At 39.2% G+C, this 22,290-nt stretch overlaps 2 long non-coding RNA genes across 2 annotated transcripts; one reads left to right on the top strand and one right to left on the bottom strand.

Annotated features, from left to right (window-relative positions):
- Nucleotides 1–2,211: 2,211 nt before the first annotated feature.
- LOC111260978 (uncharacterized) lies at nt 2,212–22,142 on the bottom strand. Its single transcript, XR_002680672.2, has 2 exons — nt 21,068–22,142; nt 2,212–3,239 (listed from the first exon to the last, which is right to left on the bottom strand). It is a non-coding gene; the product is annotated as an uncharacterized LOC111260978 (long non-coding RNA).
- Nucleotides 13,793–21,060, top strand: LOC147753431 (uncharacterized). The gene is made up of 4 exons (XR_015311290.1): nt 13,793–13,879; nt 16,013–16,184; nt 19,170–19,432; nt 20,884–21,060. It is a non-coding gene; the product is annotated as an uncharacterized LOC147753431 (long non-coding RNA).
- Nucleotides 22,143–22,290: the final 148 nt, after the last annotated feature.

Here is a 22,290-nt window from a genome sequence, read left to right as displayed (position 1 = left end):
CGTTTATCGAACGGTATAAACCCAACTTGGAAAATACGTTATCAGCCTCCTCTTGGTAACATGGTTTTGTCGCTGTTAATATCATTACCATGAATATTATGGGTCCTTACGGGGTGTCATGAAGTGGTTTTTCAGTCTTTGTCATTATCATTGGTTGGTTACACAGGTTTCTAGGAGTTATTCAGTGATGGTTAGCAAAAGATAGTACTATCGCTCTTGTAATATGTATATATTTTTTATGACGCCCTTTATAAAAGTGTAGAAAATTTTCGTTTTTCCTAATAACCCAAAGTCATTTAAGTGGAAGTACGATGAATACGGTGGGACCCGCTTTGGTAACGATACAACGACTTACGGCGTATTAGTGGTAAGCGCTGGCTATCTATATGAATATGAGTCACGTTCTGACACAGTTTCTAACGTTTGACAATATATAGGATAACTAAAACGTAATTTATCACGTAGTGTCTGCATGGAAAAGCTCATCGTTTCATTAGGTATGGTCTCAATAAAAGAGCTAGAGGACGTTGGAAGTCGACGCGCCGTACGATTCGTTGAGTGTTTTTTATCTGTCCGAATCGATCAGGCTGGGCAAGTAAGTTGGCGGGTCAGAATCTACCCGAATAAAGAAATCAATAACAGACACATTCGTTCAGCTAACACTCAAGTTGGTTGATATGCCTTTAGCTGCCATGCATACACAGCTTGTTTCACGGAAACCTACGGACAAACGACCTTACGCAACGACGAGATTAAGGAAATCGCTAAGATATGATAGCAGTTTGTTTCGCTTTGGGAGATTCTTAACTAACGAGCACCATGTACCCAGTGACCGCTATCTAGCGTAAATTTTGCGTGAAACAGTTTTCGTTTTGGAGGATGCTTTACCACCCCTGGTTGTCTAGATCGAAGTGTATAACGTCTACTATGAACGAACGGTGAGAGCTATCTTCAGTAACCTAATTCTCCTTGTGGAGACTAATATTAAGTCGAGTACACAATTAAATATTTTATTTTAAATAATAATGGAAATTGCCTATCGATGAGGACAAATAGTGTTCCTTTGACACGGAAAGTAGCGTAACAGCTTAGCTCAATACAGAAGATACTATTTTTTGACACTGTCACTACAGGTATGCTTTCAAATGAGCCGGTTCGATAGCTTTATGCTGCTTTTGTTGATCGTTCTTGCTTACAAAAAAAAAAAAGGTATATTTATAAAAAGAATGTTCAACGTTTAAATGTTAAAATGGCCATTTACGAAGCCAAAAAGCCCAGCATGTGTAGTATAATATTTACCTACTTCGATCCATTTGACTGTTTATGTGGCACTTCATTCGTATGCGAAAGATGTCATCATAATCTATCATGTATTAGTATATGGGGCTATGAAACGTTGCTGGCTATAGCTGCTGTTCGTACCGAAGTCACTGTGCTATCATTGTGCTTGCACCAAAGACCTGGCTTCACTTCGTGACGCTGTTTCGTGGGTCGTTAGGCCCTAGAATCGAACGTTGAAGGTTATTGAATTTCAAACGTCGCCTATGGTTCGTAAAGCGTGAGCCAATGCATCTATCTCTTAAGCGTTATCGACGACCTATGAATTCAGACCCACCGAGCCGGACGCCCTATTCAATGCTAAAAAGATTCAAATCTGAGACTGAAAAATCCAACTACGTTACTCTGCTATATCGCGCGATGGCTTCTAGCTGATGACGCAAATAGGAGACATTATTTTCCATTGAAATCTGCACAGAGATGCGTGTAGCGTCCAATTCCATGTATTGACTTTCAGCAAAGCAGCAAAAATTAGAGGGTATCAAGATTGTATTGTAGAATCGTGGTGAAAATTTATTTTCACCTCAATGTACATTCGCTTGGGTTATATCACAAGTCTTATTTCTGAACTATCCGTTCTTAACGTACAATCAAGCCACGAAGAGGAGCACAGAACAGCTGAAATAAGATGTTCCTAAAGTAATTGGTGAGTTTCTATTCATCTTGTTTATCTTGGGTCAAAACGGCTCGTATCAACCTTCTCCAAGTCACATGTTTAGGTATATAATTTTTTAATAATAAAAAATTTAAAAACAAAAAAACGCTAAGTGGTTCGATAGTCTGAGAAGGTTTTTCAACGCGCAGACTAAAACATCATTTTACGGCTAGATACTTCTTTACTATTGCTACGTGTGCTACTAAAAAAAGCTCTACTGTTGAAAAGTAAAGTACACATTTATATTGTATAATGATCTCACCCTTAATTTTCATTTAGTTTCGAAGCAGAGAAAGCAATGATGTCAAACACAATTCGAATTCACATACATGCGTGTTTCTGAAGTCATCTCAATTTCAGAACTACACTAGTAGAATTGTACCTCAGTGCTTCTTCTTCAAATCAAGATGCTTTATTTTATCATGAAAAATTATCGGAATTTTGAAAATCACGCGTGGTTTGTTGATCGAATTGGGACGCAACGATCGGCCCATCTGCTCTCTTACGTATGGTCCTCTATGCATTTTATGGAAATCGTTCGACTGATGGTCGCGTCACTCATTCACTTTCTGCCAATCGTAGAACAATGTCACGATGTATAAGCTGCAAGAAGCTTGAAAGCCTATTGCGCAAGGGAGATTGTCAATGAAAAGTTAGCGCATAGTTCAGCATAGATCCAATACAGCGAAACAAGATAAAATCTATTTATTTGCGAGAAAAGTTAAATTTCAGCACTTGACATTGAACTAGTGAATGAGCTAGCACAGTCAAACCCTACCCGAAAGCTACTGGACCTAAATGAAGATATCTATTTCAATTTTTACACGTAGATTAGCCGAAAGCCATTATTTTTCTTTATAATATATGGAGTTATTAATTTATGATAAGTGCTCTCGTCAAGGTACTACATCTTAGGTCACTCGAGGTCTTCGTCGATTTCTAGCAATTACCATATCGTAAACATCATGCCCGTGATTTTTTCATCGCTGCAGTGTTGCCGGCAATGCATCAATGTTGACGTTTCGTGGACTTTTTTTTTGTTAGACCTCTTCATTTGACACATCGAATCTTGCCCCTTGGCTGTACTACTATCTAAAGGGAAGTTCAAACGCTCCTCCCCCTTCATGGCCAGTAGAATAGAAACCGTTTTTCGCTATCGTACGTGTAACGCTCGAGGTCATCCATCCTATCTGATCTCGACGGATTTCGATGAGGGAACATTATTAGCGAGTTCGTTATTAGATACCTGAAAAATCCCCATAAAGAGAAACAAATCGATATTTTCAACCGAACTAACACCGTTCCGCTTTGTCAACATATTCGCTACGCGTTCGCTACTAACTTACGATCTTACATGCTATTTTACTTTTCTTAAAGTTATCTAAGTATATTGATAACAACAAATTAACTTTTCCGTTAAGCGAACACCCTTGCATCGTATACTCTCGTAGCAAAAATCCAAAGTAAACAGTAGGCGATGCAGTGACATATCAGGCAACTTAGTATTGGCATCACGACAATTATAAGACTACTAGACGACTCTCTCGGTATAATTGAATCAATCACTGACCCACAGGTCAGTGTTTTTATTAAAACTGTCACCGATTAGCATCATCTGGCCATTGATCGATCCTCTTCCTCGGACAGAAGAAAGGCTCGCCCCGTAAGGCGGACTCTCTAAAGCCCGTGCTTGCATTGTAAGGCTTGTATAGCACTGCACAGAGCTAGCGTGCAAACATTCAAAACAGCAAGAAAATCATTTCGTAACGCTCTCTGCTTATCTGGATATCCGCTACGAACTGGGGCAACTTAGACTTACCGGGCGTGCGTAAGTAACACTTTTTGCATCAATTTTTTTTTTTAATGTTTTGGTGGACCATATATGCCCTGCTTTCATTATATTCACCGTATGCTCGTCAACACAAAATTTAAAAAGTCATCACACTAGACTCTATCCATCAATGCGGAAATGATCTGTCTGATCAAATCTATGGACCAGATACGATTTTGTATATGCATATATGTATTTGACGATCGTGCTTGGTCCTAATAGCGCTTATAATTAGTGATAACCTATGTATAAGACAAGTTAGATATCGTTTATAGAATTGTTTGTCACACAGTGAAATACTGATTCGATAATAGGAGGGGATTTCTTTGGCACGTTCATGTTCATCAAGGATAAAGCTTGTTAGCTATGTAACCTGTGCATAGTGATTAAACTTGAGTCCTTTAATTCAAAAACTCTAAAAGATAAGCCTTGCTGTCCATGGTACAATAGGAATCAATTTCAATCTAATTACGGAAATGAAGTACAATGACATTTGGGCTTCTAAATGAGACTAGAAGTTACCGAAACTACTCAAAATATTGCAAAAAATCTCTAAGGCCCAAATATTTGGCAAATAAAAGGTCTAAAAAACTTTAAATGAAATAAAGAAGAACATTAGTTTTGTCCTTGTTCTTCTGAATTTTCTCAACCAATTTGATCGGCATTATCCAAGATTTCGGGATCCGAAACTCGTAGATAATTCTGCTCGTAGAACATTGAGCAGTTCTGCAGGGCTTTTGATCTAAAACTGAATTAAGTTTGTACCGATTGTAAGTGACAACACTGTTTAAGTTAAGAGTCCCGTACAGCAATAAGAAAGTGCATAAAAAAAAGTTTTCAGTTCTTAAACCTTTTACTTAATGTGTTGTAAGATATTGCACTGCTTGTATTCCTTGCCTTGTATCTCTTGCTTTTCTCGTTTTATTTATCCTAAATTACTCCCTTTCCAAGATCCCGACATCCTCTTTGAGGTGCCAAGACGTTAAGGACACACGGTGATCTAGGTTTGAATCCGGACATAAGCACACTTCGTTTCGTGCTAAACTCCACCGGCGGATATAATGACCAACGGCAGTTCGGAAGTCACATTCGAAACATTTACATGCTGTCCTACCCTGCAACAAGCCTACTCAGAAAATTTGTCAAACAGGAGGGCTATTATAAAAAGTTTACCTTGACATACCAAAACATCCTTCAACTGTCTACATAAGTCCGTTCTAATTATATAACTACTTTACGAAACCCAGCTTTTGACCAATTTATTAAATAATGTATTGTTCATTAATAATTTTTGGCCACCTTTATTCAGGCTTCTAGCGAGTTTATAATACTATCCTTTCGGAAAAATGCATTTATGTTTTTATATATTAGTCCATAGACGTATTTGTATGAATAATTGAATACATTTGTATTAAGTAGATTCGGCGAAGATAATTTAGGGAGGTGAAAGCTGTCTTGGCAGAACACAAGGTGTGGGGAGGCAAAAAAACCCCACCTGAATGTTCATGCACTATGCCGGCCGTTCCTTGGAAAGCGCCGCCTGCTACCCTAGAAGCTGTTAGAGCGTCATATTTTATTAACCGTTTGTGCCAAATCGGAAATGGATTTCGTAGCAATCCATTGTCTCATATAATATTATTTCTAAACAAAAATAATAGTCAAGAGGCATGCAAAATGAGCTGGATCAAAACAGTAACAAGTAGCTTTCTCAATGCAGATCAGTGACTGTCTACGAGCAAACTCGACCAACATCTGACGTTCTTCAGTTACTTCAACATGGCCATGGTGGTCATTCTTCTCGATCTGCTGAATCTGCGCTTCCCCGGTACATCTTACTCACATACGCCTAGGTCACGTGCACGTAATGAACGACTCTTTCGGCAGACGACAGTTACCCTTTTAGTAGTCAAATTTATAACATGATTAGCAAACATAATAATTCCAACTAATCGAAGTCCCTTGTTGCGTGTTTGGATCACCGGCAATGACAGGTATTGACGCCATAGAAAAAACACGACAATAAGCTTGCGCACTCAGCGGCTCAATGGAGGGAACGGGCCGAGGTAGTTATGTGAAAGGGAGAGAAAATAAGGGATTCGTTGATCTGCTAGATGAAGCAGCGCGGCGGGATCGATTCAGGCGTTCAGACATGACGCAGTCTAGTTAACGACCCAAAAACCGGTACCAACGACGGCTGAGGGTAATTATCTAGAAGTGAATTGAAAGGACAAGTGATTACAAGTAGTCAGTTCTAGGATCTTTTGGCTTTTGTTATATTCCGGTTTGTATATATATATATATGTATAGCCAATAGTTCGAGCCGCTGTGTACCTGCGAGTATACGTTTGCATGTATTCGTCCATATCCCAGGAGTACAGAAATTAAAAGGAGAACCAATACAGAACAGTGACTTATAAAAACGAAAAATCGATTAACTTGTATGTATTATTCATATTAGGCGGAGCAAGTGTGTTACGTAAAAATATTTCATTAAACAATACGGAAACCGTCCGACCATAGTAAAAAACGCTTTTTGAGGCAGAGGCTAGCAGGGTTCGGCAATTGATGTTGTTTTTCCTACTGGAACGGCTGAATGACGTGGAAAATTGTAGTCCTTTTGTTATGGATTCGTGTTCGATGTTCTTATTTCAAGAGGATGCGTACAAGCGCGAGCGGATAGATTCCAGTAACTGAGTAGACTTAAATTCATATGGCAAAGCCGGCCTCTTTCTGCACCCCTGTCTAGTATATTCCTAGGACCTCCAAATCCTCTTATTTCAAAGGTTATCCACGACATGACGAGGCTTGATTACTGCACCTACCTGGTGCAATTGGCGCTTTACCCTAAACCAAAAAATACGGCATAGTTCAATTCTGGCTTTCAAATCAAACGAATATTTTACGGACACTTTTGTAACATTATTCTAAACTCAAATACTACTATGATAGTATAGCAAAAGTAAATTAGATTCGAGGATGGAAAATAGCATATCTGCAGCCGATAGGAGCTCAACCTTTGAATTTTTGCAAATGACGAAGGAAGCGCATATCGATCAAAGCACGGTAACAGAGGCTGCAAGCAAGCCAGACGAGTGTAGACTCAATGCAAATTGCAAACGTCCATAACCTCGTTCCCAAATGAGACAGCTGAAGAGGTCGGGTTATCTTCGGCCACTGTAAACCCACTAAATTATGTAGATCAGTAATTGCGGATCAACCATATCTGATCATGAACGAAGAGGCAATCATTATATAATTGTTTAATATAAGAAAATCGTATACCGGCAAATCAGTAGAGTTCTCGCGAAACAACGTTTATCAGAAGAGGCTTATCAAAGCTAGTTTAGACCGAGAACATACGATCTTTAACTGTTATAGAGAATCCTCAATTGGGCGCAAAAACACCTTCGCTTTTCGCGAACGATCATTTTGCTTACAATCATTTCGGTCGACATTTATCAAACACTCAAATTGTACAGAAAATAATTTTCAACGACATGCTCAATGATGACTTTCTATCTATCTATCTATCTATCTATGACAAATCATTTCTACGTTCTGTTCGATTTGATGATATGCTTGTTCCGCTTCTAAGATAATTTGTGCGCAAAAAAAAAATGACAATCGAACGTGTATGCTGTTCATAGATGTGCTTAAACGAAACACTGTCGCCAGGCATAGACATTGTTTTCGGGACATAGAGTTGTTGTCCTTCGAGGGTTTGTGTGCCTTTATCTGAGTAATTAGACCCACATATGTACGTAATAGCATTGCGTCGTCATCATCACTAGCAATTCACAAACACGCTGCTCTCGTTCTCTGTACAATGGCGTACAATATCGATTATAAGAAATAAAAACAGAGGCCGGTCTACACTAGCAAATAGGAAGGCTCATTATGTAAACAGCGGTAGCCATTTGCATAGTAAGCATCCCTATTCTCGCCGTATTACAAATGTGGAACAAATAGTTGTGCCGACTATTGCACGTCCCTAAATAGACGTATAATTTAAATTGTATACGTATTGTGTATTTGGTTTTAAGGTAGCATATAGTTATCTAAATTTTATGTGAAATTTTTTATCGACCAAAAAAAATTAGCTTTATTTTTTCCGATCTGCATGCTCACATGTTGTCGAACAGTAGACCCCATATTTGTTCAGTCCGGCAGCGAACGCTTAGGCTCGCGCTCCTGGATCAAAAACACCGTTAGTTACCACCATCACCTACGATTTTTTAGTCACCGTGATCGTTGGATAGCTTTGCAATTATTTCAACAGGTCTCGAAATTTAATACTGATCGATATCGAAAACCGATTTATGATCCGCCAGTAATTTCAGTTACTTGGGCATGAAAGCTGTAGCAAGCAAAAACACTTCCTACACTTAGCTTATTATGTATACACGCTTTCAATTAAAATACAAATAGCATTCAACAAGTCTACACCATCAGCATCTTGTACCCTAGATGGCTCTACCCTTACATTAATCATTGATTCCCTTGCTTTTGCACTCCTCTTCCCCGCCGCCTCTCGACCCCCCCCCCCCCCAGGTACCTTTTTTATTTAACAACTTCTTGAAAAGGCGCACTGCTTCGCAGCCTAACTTATAACTTAGGGCAGCTTCAGCAAATCGCGGTTTCTTGTTACGGCCTTGGATCAATCGCAGAAACGAAATCAATACCGTATCGACAACACACTGTTGTGAGTTATTGTGCTAAGGGGCCGTAAGATACTGGTCACGGTGGTATATAAGCGCGAGAAAGGGCGACTTTGACCTGTTTGGCCCAACAACCGCGCGGGATCGACCCAGGCAGCGGCCGAAGCATGAACTAACAGGCGAATAAAGATCGTGTTCCGCGAAGACACCGAAGGATTGTCGTTATCGTTATTATTATCGGTCCCTAGCGTTAGCGGGACGAGTGATCTAGCCGGTCCATTGGTGTACGTTCTGATGCGGATGAATTTTAGTATATTGTTAGTGCCTATGAAGAAACACCGACGGCTGTATTTACGTCGACAGGGTACAGCTCGAAGGAAATTCAACAGGACCATATGCCTTAATTCCGATCCTTGGGAGTACGAGACGTTCACTGTAATCGCTGTGCTGATTCTTTTTATAAAGGCCCTTTCCAATACGTTGATAAATCGTCACCCGGTGCTGAATTTATATGATGCGAAGATACGGTGCTCTGAGGAGCCTTGGTCGATTCGTCCTGTTTGTCATTAAAGTCAAGTAACGGCATTTACACAAAGCAAAATCTGAAAAATTGTTTTTCTGTAGAACCTAGACCGAAACCGAAAATAGAAAACCGAAACGTGTGGCAGATTTCTGAAATTCGTACTAAATTTATGAAATTTATGCTAAAAAACAGCGCGCCAGTTGGTATTGCGAAAACGCTTTGCCGAACGATAGTAGGACAATGAGCACGATAATGATGTCCTAATGTTTCTGTTGGAAGAAAATTGATCACTAACACGACGTCGCATACCGCGTTAATGTACGAGGGTAAAAAGCACATTTTTGAATTGTATAATAGTTCCGCATGAGCATAGCACTGCATATTTTTAGGCTATTAGATCGTCAAAGCCTAATTAAAGACGATTAAAAAAAGGTTGTAAGGGCCTACGCGCAATTGATTCCTAAAAAAGACTGCTTTTAGGACCCTGGCCTCTTATCTTAATAGCCTTTTGTCAACTTTGTACCTGCCACTAAAATCCACGTCGAACAAAGACGCTTGCAAAGACGAAAATAATAGTCATGTCTATAATGACGTTATCATTATTTTTCTCTTTAGGTTTATCAGATTCCAGTTAATATTTTATTTTTCTTAATAATAATATTTGTGATGAGCATTCGGTTAGCTTTTAGGCGTCGCAGCCGTCGAGTTGCCCCGAGAGTTTGAATACATCAGACAGTATTCAGTCCAAAGTTGACGTTGCTTGACATGGCCTAGCGGGTGCCATTCATCCACAACAGAAGGCAATGGGGGTAGATGTACATGAGTGCCCTTGGTCACTTTCACATGTGTGACGGGTAACGATTTGCCGGGCGGTACCCTCGAACAGGGGGCCGCAAGCCGAACATTTCGTCTTCGGTCGTAATTCGCGATATAAGGACGGAAATTGTAGGAGGCGGTAGCGGCCATCAGCCGTTCCGGATGTTGAGAGAGAGGTTACACAACGGGTAAGGGAGAAAGCCGAAGAGGACAAAGCTTGGTTGGCTCCACCGACGAGTAGCGGACGAGCTATGGACTAGAAAATCTACCATTGCTTTTTAGTTTTTTGTCTGAATTCGAATCGTGCCGGGTGTCGGTGCCGAGTAGTCGGTATAAATAATGTAACGCTACAGTCCTGCGAACATCACTTCATAGAAGAAGCATTACTACGCAAACCAGCTACATGGTTTATAATTATTGTATAGCCTTCGCTTAGAAAGTGCGGATTCGCTCATTGACGCGCATTTGTTCGTGTTGCACGAAAGTGCCCGGAGGTAATTCTGATTCTAGTAAAACGTGTTGGATATTAGATAAACAAATAGTTTCAACAGTGCTAAGATAAAACGTTTTTAGAAAAGACAACGGTAAGAGGTGAGCAATTATGTTGCATCCCCACAAACTCGTTTCATTATCACAATTCAGGAACGCATTATTAACAGTTGTCAAGGATATCGATTCTTCTTTCCAATGTGTGTACCTAAATGTTAATGTAATCGTATAAAAAAGCATCGACCTTCAATTGAAGAGTGCCTTGGGGAGACTATTTATTTTAGTCTTTAATCTTGCTAAAGTTCCTGAGGAGATCGTCAGCGACTATGACAACGAATAGAATCAGAATGAATTATCTCCTTTGCGAGATAATAAATTTAACTAAATACCGAGGGTAGAACCGAGAAGTCGAGCTATTTCGTCCGAAGGGATTAATCAATACACAGATAGTACGTTCTTCAGTGAGAACTTCAAAGTGGCTTAACATAAAAAGAAAACTTAGGGCCACGTAAATAAGAAACATGTTCATATAATGCGCCGTTTAGAAATCACAACCACTGTCTGAAGGGGTTATCACACGGCCCTGTTATAACGCTAAATAAGGTGACGAGGTTTGGTCTCACGAGCGGAATAGAATGGCATTAAATGCTAGGGGCCTAGAAGTTCCCTATGGCATTTTCGTGAGGCAACCTAATTATTTGATTCCTGATCTTTATTAATCTGTAGATAAGCAAAATTATGAAGCCTTTTCTATTTGCAGTGGTGTATCAGATGTATATATAGAAGATGGCGTGGTGTACCAAAAGATTCTAATTACTGACAAACGCATACACTATTATTTGAGAAAACGACAACTAACTTCAGCTATTGATCTGTGCTTTTTACGAAAAGTTTTTTCCATTTTTGCCAATATTGAATAAAAGAATAAATAGATTCGAAGTGTTAGTGTGGCTCTGCAACGATCTATCTGATTCCTAAAAGCAACAGGGTCCTAATAGATGCGGATCGTCTAATTCCGATAGAAAAACTTCCCTCATTTTTCCTGATCACTTGTTTTTAGTAAATGGTCGACAACGGAAAAATAATTCACAACAGACGTAACAAAGCAAGTGAGAACCGTATCTGGTAAACTACGCCTGGCATGCAGACGTTTTCTACTCGTAGACAATTATTATGAAAATTTAAAAATAATTTCTTATTTCTATATCGAAGCCCATCGATACTTATATTAGATAATAGTCGACTGACCAGTAACTGAATTAAGTAAAATTCGTAGATAAGGAGTGATACGATACTACGAATTATGTACGAATTATGCAGGTTCTGTGAAATATGAATCATAAAATGTAATTTTATCTGTAAATTGGCGCATAGCAACCATTTATGCCGTTATCTTTTGGTGGACTACAGCTAAGCATTGGAAAATTGATTATAGGTCACTTGGTTTTTCCTGCTCCATTGAGCGTAAAGCATTTTTTTGTAAAGCTATTCGGAATCGTTTTCGATAAAAAAAAAGCGCCGGTTTTCCTTGGATTTCCAATGTCCTTCCTAGAAAGACATTGGCTACTGAATGCAGTTGTACTAATACGCAGGTAGGTCGACGTTTTCCGTATAAGTATCTAGAAATACTCTGATGGTGACAGGTAGCACGAATTAGATATGGCATCAGGGGTAATGTAGACTAATATCAATGTACAAGAAGGGCATGTCCTGCTTTGTTTTATGATGACCTGTGAGATGAATCAAAGTGGGCCGTCCGTTTTTTATGTAGATTTGATTCGAACTGGAGTCGAAAAATAAACTGAGACAGAAGTTATTCCTTAATATCTACCAGCGTATTTTAGAGTCATTGTTACCCGTCAATTAGGGAAATACTCTTGACGATTTTTGTTGTTAGTAGCAGGCGAGATGGCGAGAGTCTGTTTGTTAAACCATTAGGTTGTCACGTTGCGCTTGTGACATTTCCGAGAGTATTTATATTTTTCCAAAAAAAAGTTTATTTCGTAGATTAGAAATTTTGAATTAAAGCCGTGTACGAGACGTTAAATTGTGTATAACAGAGACAGTTCTAGTGGCGCTTCTCTTCTCGTCAAAAATTAACGTCTACCTCATATTTTTATAGGGAATGGGACTTGACATAGGTTTGCCGTTAGGACCCTGATGGTACTTTGCAGATTTTTGACGAATAGCTCATTATCCACTCAAAGTTCAGAGGTAGGGCAAGACGCAACCTTCAAAAAATAGACGATATTCTGTCCGATTATAAACACAGTGGCCGTTATTGTTAGCTCCTTTGAATCTCTGCACTGCACGGAGGGCACAAGCTGACTAAACACCAGTGATTCTACGTCAAATTGAAATATATAATAGAGTATATATTTCAATTACTATGCTACATTTTAACATGGCGTCCTTCAAAGTATTAAGTGTCCAAAACTGTTAATGAATTAGTAATGAAATCTGTAAAATTATTTCCGGTAGTAAGGGATCCCGTCTTCGTTACGATAACAGCATCGTGCATGTGTTGACTGTACACCCATCTGATACATGCGTTACTCAAACAATTTTCTTAGGGCTGATCTAATCTCAAGTATCACCCTGCACACTATTTTTTTATACTGTAATTAAGTTACAGGCTAAGCAGGGTAAGCAGCTGTAATCTTAATCCTTATATAAAGAACCTTTCATACGATTCATGAAGGACATTGGTTCATTTAGTCCTGCAAGGTTCCTGTATTTTTTACGTTTTTACTGCCATATAGCAATGTGTGTGTTCAAGTCTCAGCTGTATTACTTACGGTCTATTTCTGATCAGTACAATAATCAACCCAAACGATCTACGATGATTCTATGGTGCCAAATGCCCAATGGGCCGTCTGTTTCGGGCTAAAAAATCGATGCAAATCATTCATAAACGCTCGTACTTTACAGTATATTTCAGTGCGTACACTTTCCATAGGCCGGCCTTTCGTGACGGGCCAGATGAGATTCGAGATAGCGTACTCAGCCCCTAATAGCAAAACCTTGCCAATGGTAGGACACTCGTATTTTCAAGATTGCTCTATAACGTTAACCATACGAGTAACTAAGATGTTTCGCCCGTACACGCCTCGCTTAGACCGTTTTTACGAAGCTTTAATTTATTTTTGGTTACGTATTCCAAGGTTTCCCTTGGCTCCCCTAAGACATCAATAGCAGAACTGATGTGGTCCTTAATGATCGTTAGCGTGGCATGTATTACGTAGAGACGCAACGCACGGATGGTTAGTAAAGACTGCGAGGGAACAGCTCAAGTAAGCCAGTAATGTTCGTTCCGTTTAAAACGCTTCTTTAATTTAAATCTCTGTCCTGAACTAGGTATCGACCGTCATGCTGCCGGTATCGTTAATAGTATCAAAGGGGGGGGCCGTTTCTATGCGACGGCAGCACGATTCCCATAGTGTTCAAAGCTAGTTAACGACACAAGCTCATTTGACATAGTGCGGCCAGATGGGCATTAAATTTGCTCACCAAGGACCTCTTAGTGCATGTAAATCTGTGTGTGTTTCAGCCGCAAATGTAAACACTTGGTAGGTGAAGTACTTAAGAAGCTTTCCTAAATTAAAAACAGTGCAGAGAGTACCTTCAAGGATATACCAAAAATGCCTAAATAAGTTCATATTTGTGAAGCTTCGACCATTTATAGCTATAGTTACGAATGCTACCAAGTGTACGGTCGGTCAATGCAGATAATAGTTTTGCATTGTGTTTCTATTCTGCAAAATAACTCCTTGAAAAATTCATAAAATGAATCCTCTTTTTGAACTATAAAAAAGATACAGCGTCGTATTCAATGAACAGTGATCGTCTAAAAGCACCGATTGATGGGACAGTTGGACGGTTGCAGTGACGGAGGAAGTAAAATTACTATGAAGCCTTGAATTGGATCCCCAGCTGAGACTCCGTGATTTTGTTAGAATCTGATCCAATACTGATCGGCGTACGGTCTGCTGCCTAGCTGGCCTCGTCTGAGCCAATACGAAAATAAATAAGAACAAAAAAGAGACAAAGGCGAATATCGCTGTTTTGCCTCTCTTCTTCTACGTGCCACACATATCTCACTATGTGTGTGTTGAAAAGCTGGGAAGTACTTGTTCCTGACCTTTTCCTCTGTGACATCAAATAACACACAGAGTAGGCCAAAGAGCTTGAAGAGTTTTCGAAAGGAAGCGTACGGACCAAGGATTAGATCTGTCACGTTTTATCTCCACATTAGCTAGTTTAGCAGAATCTCGTTGGAGCTAGCCCACGTCGAATGGACAGTGAGAGAAAATTTACTGGGTAATATAGCTGTGTTTTATATGAAGGTGTTCTTTTCGTGATGGAACGATGCTTGCTGCGCTAAGTGGAATTAGGCAACATATGCACTCATATTCTTATGAACTACCCCTATCTGTCCCACGTATGTGGCTGCTCTATCTTAATGCCACATGTATGGTCTGCCTTGTGGTTTTTTTGTTCAAGCTTTAAAACTTCACAAAAATGAAAAATGAGTAGCGTCATTTTCAGTCAACTGGAGTGATTTCCAACGCTGCTTGAATAATGGTAAAAACAAATCAACGAAGTATAAACAACTTTCGTTCATTAGCGACTACCATTTCAGCCATAAACAGACATCTTTGACAAAAGGCCCCAGCTAAGACGTACGCGATATATTCGATGGCACGTTGACCTACGCTCCTGCTACGTAGGACTTTGGACGTCAACAAGGTTACTTAAATCAAAAAAGCTGCTGGCCAGCACGGAGTACTTGCACCCGGCATGGTGTGGACCCCGTGCTTGAGAGAATTATTCAAAAGCGGTATGAAAAGTTGAATAACGGCAGCTTCCAGCAGTCGGCCATCGTAGGCCGATAAAGACCGCCTAAAGATATTTTTTGAGTAAAACAGTCTACGAACAATTTTGGAAAGCTTGACTATAGTACGTCAGATATCTTAAATGTATGGGATGAATTCAAACATTAAGAGCTTGAGTTCCCCATGATAGGAATACAAAACATCAAAAAATACAGTTCGCCGGTATTAGGCAGTACGCAACCAAACTGACTGTTTTTTATACTGAATTTCTGCGGGGGGTCTTTATGTCGATACGAAGCAGAGTGGAAAAAAAAGTAGTTTAGGGAGGTACGTCTAAAAATAAGATTAGGTCAGACCTCGATGCGGAAAGATTTGCGTTTGGTGGCACTGGAAGTTTTCTGCACATTGTGAAATGCTGGAGAAAAACAAAAAGCTTAACAGGTGTTTATATATATGGCTCACCTGCATCGAGTGGAAGACGCAGCCCAAAATAAATGAGGCAGAAGCTTCGCCTCAAGTTATGACAAGTTATGTTCACAACAGTACGTCTGACCATAAAGAGAATCTCAAAGGACTGGCCTGATCGAATTTGAAATGATTTTATGAGACAGGAATATATAACGTGGTTGAGAACTTTGGGCATATCGTAAAGACTGACGCCAAATAACTTGTATTCTAACTTGTTGCTACAGATTGACTGAAGCGCTGATTTTATAATTACGGGATGAAACTGCCATCACCTTGCTCTGAGTATTTACTCATTTTTAACTGATTGTACAGTTTTTCGATTTGTAGAAATCTTCTACAGTTTTATATATCGTATTTAGACGTTGCCAGCATATTCTATTCGGTGTTTGCTTATTGCAGGAAGAAGAACTTTGAGCTCGTGATGTTGACTGGACTGATACAAATGAATGTGGTCGAAGTCGTAAGATTATCTTTCAGTGTCACTGTCTTCGAAGTATCCCGAACGCCTGGTTCCTAATTTATCTCACAGGCCTCAAGATTATTTCGGCATAAAATAATTACGCTGTCAATGGTATGATAAATAATTATATCTCCAATCTATACCACTTATGTACATGTTATTCTATACCACTGTAGTAATGCTAGCTGTAGGACAAATAAATCAAAAACAAGTTTGTGTTTTTAGGTCAGGTGTATGAAAACTGAGAAGGTGGAAAGGATTGAAAAACGCATTATTACCTATATTATAATTGTTCTTGCCTAACTTTATACGTTAATAAGAGCAACATTATCCAGTAAAATGAATTCCATTTACAGTTAGGGCCAAGACTCGTTTATAAATACGTACTGTATGTGAAAATTTATAAAAAAAGGGTAATTAAAACAGCAGTCCAAATAATAAAATAAGGGAAGGTGCACTATGAGCAACCTCTTGTGATAACATGATGCACAGCACCGAATCGGCCTTGTCTTTGACCGATCACAGCCAAACCCACAGAACGCCACTGTCCCCATTGTGCCGTCAGGGGATGCTTGCTACAATATATACATCTTAGAAAGCACAGTCGCAAAAATATTAGGTGGGTGGTAAGTTTGTTATGAAGGCTAATGAAAATCGATAGGCTTAGCGAGATGGAAAATTTCGGCATAAAATAGGTATAAAAGGTACAAAAATAAAATCACAGACGAGATGTCACAAAAAGGATGAACAAGCTAGAAAGAAAATCCATTGTTCTTTTCTAATGCTTCGCCTATTTTTTTCTACGAACTTCAGCGTCGTCTTTTTTTGCTCGATATATGCCTATTACATCCGTAGGGAACACAACTTTGCGCCGAAACGAGTGGCCATCCATATGCTGTCCGTCTATTAGTTGTAGTCCCATCAGATTGAGTAAAATCCTCATTGTGCTAGACATTCAGATTCTATGTGTACAGCGTGGGGCAGAAGTGTCTCGTTAGTGCTCACTCATTAAGCTAATAAGTTTAAAATATCATATAAATAAGGGTGAAAAAGAAACGTAAAGTTAAGGTTTTCAAACTGTTAAGTAATTTGCCCCACCAATATATATGAAAGTTTAAGCCCGATTTTGAGTTTGCCAAGTGTTCTTATTAGCCCCTGGATGTTCAAGAAATTTTCAAGTGAAACTGTGGCCTTTGTTGTGGTTCGTTACTGACCCGCATGGGAGTTCGCCCGTGTGTTGTGCAAAATTGCTAAGGTTTCTAGTGCCATACATGTCCAATAATGAAGTGCAAGAATCAAGTCGCACGACTTGTTTAAGTTGGCAACTATGACCCTGTTTTTGTCCACCGAATAAAAATACTAATTTTCTAACTAGGGAATTTGATCTTTGTACGAGCGCTTTATATGTATATAATTTTAACAAGATAGATTAGGACACGATAACCTAAACGTGAAGGAACGGTTATCTCTTTTGCTAGAAATGAATTGTGGTTTTCGACGATTGGCTCATAGCTTCCACCCGGGTTACTACAGAATCCTCTAAACGTATTAGGAAGCCTTACAATGCGACTAGCCTGTAACTAGAAACAGTTGAGTGTGGCGTTCTACGTGCGGTGGTGACATTGTCTGCTCGCTGTTCGGCTCGCTCCTGTGCCCACCACAAAAACCCTTCCCCCATCCCCACCCACCCCCGATTATCTTTGAAAAAAGGCTTCCGTTTTTCTTTTATAAACTTGTCATGCTTTTTTGCCCAGTTGACTGTTTACGTGGCGATTTTATAAGCATTGTTGTTCTGAAACCGAAATAGATATAGTGCTAAGATAACTGTATGTAATATAGCTTTATCCGGAAACTGTGCCGGTCGAACTTGTCTGCGTATTGTCCTATTGCCTAATCTCTATAGAGTTTATCCCGTTTGAAGTAATCACGGGCAATAATATGTGCCTTGTATTGACTTTATTCACACTAGATACTCATGAAGATGACTGTGTAACACTTGTTCTATGCACACTTTAAAAACGTAGCAAGAATTGAAAAACACCGATTCAGGACGCTTGCGACAACGGCCTGTTGACTACCTCGTTGTCCTATATTTATGCTCAACGGCAGAAAAGCAAAACCTCTACAGTTATTCGTTGCCTTGAATGTTTTAGTTCAGAGAGGGAACGATATTATCGTTGTCGAATATTATCAAAATACAAAAAACTTGTTACGGTCTGTAGCATTATTATTATTAGATATGTGTGATTTTTTCTGAGGGCGAGACTCAAGCGCTTCTGGGAAAGTAAACGACATCTATGTATACGCTAGCGGAAGCGCGATCACTACGGGAAATGTAGAAAAAAACCACACATATTCAGCATCCTATCAAAGATGGGTTAAAGGACAAAAGGCAGTTTAAACGGAATATATATATACATATGACGCTGGACTTGACGCGGCCCATTTGACTTTCCAGACGATAATTTGGCAAAAGCTGTCTTTTTCGTTGACATATATATATATATATATATATATATATATATATATATTGCTAATGGAAAATGGAAAACCTATTTGTGAACACTATCAAAAAAAAAGAAAACCATCACAGGTGTCTATGATTTCTTATATAACTGCGATAAAAATACTGATCAAAATTTCGAGATATTTACGATGGATCTCAATATATTATACATTTACATTACTAATGTAAACCAAACGGATGAACATAAATTGTTCAGACGCCGAAGCCAGGTAATCTTTTTTAAAAAAAACTATTAACAGGGGGTCCGGCATATACTGGCGACTACTGATCATTAAGACAAGCATCCACTAACATGTAGCAGTCACTCAAATAGCCTTTACCACTAGTCCAATCAATGTACTAGAACTACAAAGTATCTTTAAGATATAGCACAGTGACGCACCATTTCCAACGCAGAAGCATCTATCATTGCTTTGCTCGAATAAGGGTCCATGAGTCGATTCTACGATACCACTGAAGTAACGTATTGCCAAACATATCATCTCTGACAGCCTACCGATTTAAAATTAAGACACATACCAGTCGAAATAATTTTAAATCTAATTATTTTTCAACTTTGTCCATTTCAGTCCGCGATCTGATGGCAATGTCATCGGACCTTGCCCCTTCTGGTCGAAATCATCGAGAAGAAATTCTTAAAACCCAATCCATTTCTTCAGAATCTCCAGCCTATTTTATGCAGGGCCATCTCTGGGGACCGCCAGCACCCCTCCATAAAGTGTCCCATCTCTTCCGCCTCTAGTCATTATCGGACCAGACTCCAATATGGCTACGTCTTCACCAAAAATGTCCCCTATGCCCTCGCCTCTCAACAAAGATGATGACAATTTTGGTAAGTTCGATTTAATACATTTCTTTTTAGGCCCGACCGATAGGCTGTGAATAGAAGCGACACTGATTAATGTTGAAAGTCGTTGCAAGCGTAGAGACCATCAGTAACCTGTGGTCATTATCGCGTTCTTCCAAGGATGAAAGGTTTAACCTCGCTGTAAGATGGAAACATTCCGATTCGAGGGTACCATTTACGGGCTTGTTCTCGTAACCGTTCCTCTAAAGGAAACGTATGTGATCAAAATCGAAGTATGGAAAATTCTACAATAGTTTGGAAACACAACACGATGACGGCATCGTCAATCGTGCTACTTAGATTTGGGACAAATATGCAAAGGAATTACCCAATGATAAAACCTATAGCAAGCCGTCAATTGACTAGTCATTCTGCTAATATCAATCAAATAGCTATTGTAGTAAATTGGGACGTCAATACTCATCATTTCACGCGTGGTTCAGTTTCTCTCAGAGAAACAGACAGAAACTAGTCAACAAATGTATTTGACAGAATATTAAGTCAAACTTTAACCAGGTATTGAGTCATGAGGCTATTTCATAGAGATCGATGAGTGTAGCTGCAACTTGTTTTCGAGGCTTTTTAGCGTCGAGATATTTAAATTTTAATCGCGTTCAACATTGTATCCTCAGATAGATCGATAGCCCATAGTGAAGGAGACATGTTGGCAAGTAATATCGCTTCGACTTTGTAAATCTATTCGGTGTAATGCAGACAAATGGTTATTACTACGAGAGACGCTACGCTGCGCTGCCCCACGCTGCGCCACGCTATTGGGTTGTATGGGTATCTAGAGTGGAAGAGAGCCACGTGAAACTTTCTAATGTTCCTAAAAAAAATCCATCGTAAATGCCAACTGATTGCTGAACTCTTCTATTAATACTGTGACCCAAACCCTGCTCCGTTACATTACAGCACATAGAGATAGAAAAAACTCTTATTTTACCTAATTCTAGGTAAGTGCCACTATCAAAATTTGTATGCTACTCCTTCAATGCCGCTCAGAGCGTAGAATAAAAGTTATAATAAGGGTTAATAGAATTCTCAATCTAACTAGTAACAGTAAAACCAAAATGAAGAAATTAAGTAATTTTTATTTTCTACTTTTATACTAACATATACACGCGGACGTCTTTTTTCATTAACGAACGGTGAACATTTTTTTGCGATAAAATCCTTTGTAGCATAAAAATACCGAACATACGGTAAGCCCTCGTTTCCCCTTTTTTTTTTTACACAATCATTTATATCTAGCAGAATAATTCGCTTTTTCATGAGCTGAAACGTCCATGCCCTAGCAGTTTTGTTAACTGGACAGCGCCTCCATCTAAATAAAAATAAAAATTATAATTATAAGCCAATCGAATCGCTAGCTTTCCTTACACAGTAATATTTTGTAACACTTAAAAAAAAAAAAAAAAACTGCTCTTTTTTAGGTTCACCCTATTCGGTGGAGAAACATGGCCTGATCGAACACCTTACCATATGTAACATACTGAAACCAGTAATCGTCGAGTGCCAGATGGCAGAATGTATAAGAAGATAATTTCACCAGCCATCATACGATATTCGTTCTGTACAATATACTCAAATTTGAAACAACCAAAGATAAATACTTACATTCTACTGTACTGCCTTGACTCTGTCGGTCCATAGCGTGTAGATATATTAGTAGCGAAAGGTTTGAAAAAATCGGTCCGATCAACATAAATGTCAACATGATTTAGTGCCAGCAGACGTGTACAGGTGGCAGCACTGTCGTAGGCACAATAGTCATAATAACGATATTTATTGTTGTTCTATTATGACGGGCATAGAATGGACCTTGTAAGTTTTTAACCGTCTTTTAACTTCTAAGTTAGTAGAGAAATATCATCATATGTAGTTAGGGCAATTCCAACGAGGAGAGCAGACTATATAATCGTCTAATATTTCTAATGATAACCAATAGCTTTTGAATTCTATTCGAGTTCATAGATTCTGACTGGCAGGCGAAGAAACCTTTGCTACGAAAATGTCCGATATATTTTTATTATGGCGCGCACTAATCCCGTCTCAACATGCTGTATGCGTAGCGATTGCTACATAAGGACGAGGTACTATTATGTCATCAGTACAAGATTTACTCACTGGCACTCTTTATTATAATATATACTTCGGGCTTTCTAGCCTTACTTCTAATTATATATTTGTTAATTAAAAGCAGATTTCCTTTCCACTTGAACGGTGGGGTATATCTATCAATATAGACTATTGTATTTAGTACCTGTTTTGACAATACAATTCTGCTTCAACAATACAATGCGTCCGGAATAGTAACATAATCTAACTGACACCGGGCCAGCGAAACGTATGATCTTTACTTATCTGTGTTATTTATGCAATTTTGCACAAATTAATCAGGCCCCGCGCTTGAGTAACTCTATAAGCTGCCATAAGTTACAATTTAATATATTGAAACGATATAACAGTGCCGAGTGAGCGTCGTCAGCATCACTGGTGATGCTTCTTTTAGTTGGAACTTGAAACTGTGCCATACATGCAAATCAGCCAACGAAACGCAAGCTAGCAACCGCTTAGAAATCAATACGGTATAATGGCATACATCGATGCCAGCCAGTAACAATTCAAGCTCGAAAGGGACGAAATCTCTTCAAGACACACACAGACATCTATTTCATTGGAGCCATAATAAACGAAGACCAACGTTCGTTGGATAGTTACCGAAACACCGCCGATTAAGTGTGATCTTAACGATTAACACCAACGACGGGTTGACCTTTAAGGCAAATCCGATTTTCAATGGGACCCGTACGCGCGAGCGATGCACTTGTGTCAACGGT

Source organism: Varroa jacobsoni, unplaced genomic scaffold (assembly GCF_002532875.2).
Source record: "Varroa jacobsoni isolate VJ856 unplaced genomic scaffold, vjacob_1.0 scaffold_499, whole genome shotgun sequence".
In the NCBI taxonomy this organism is placed as follows: domain Eukaryota; kingdom Metazoa; phylum Arthropoda; class Arachnida; order Mesostigmata; family Varroidae; genus Varroa; species Varroa jacobsoni.
Note: the sequence above shows the minus strand (reverse complement) of the source record. Positions and strands in the feature narration are given on the sequence as shown.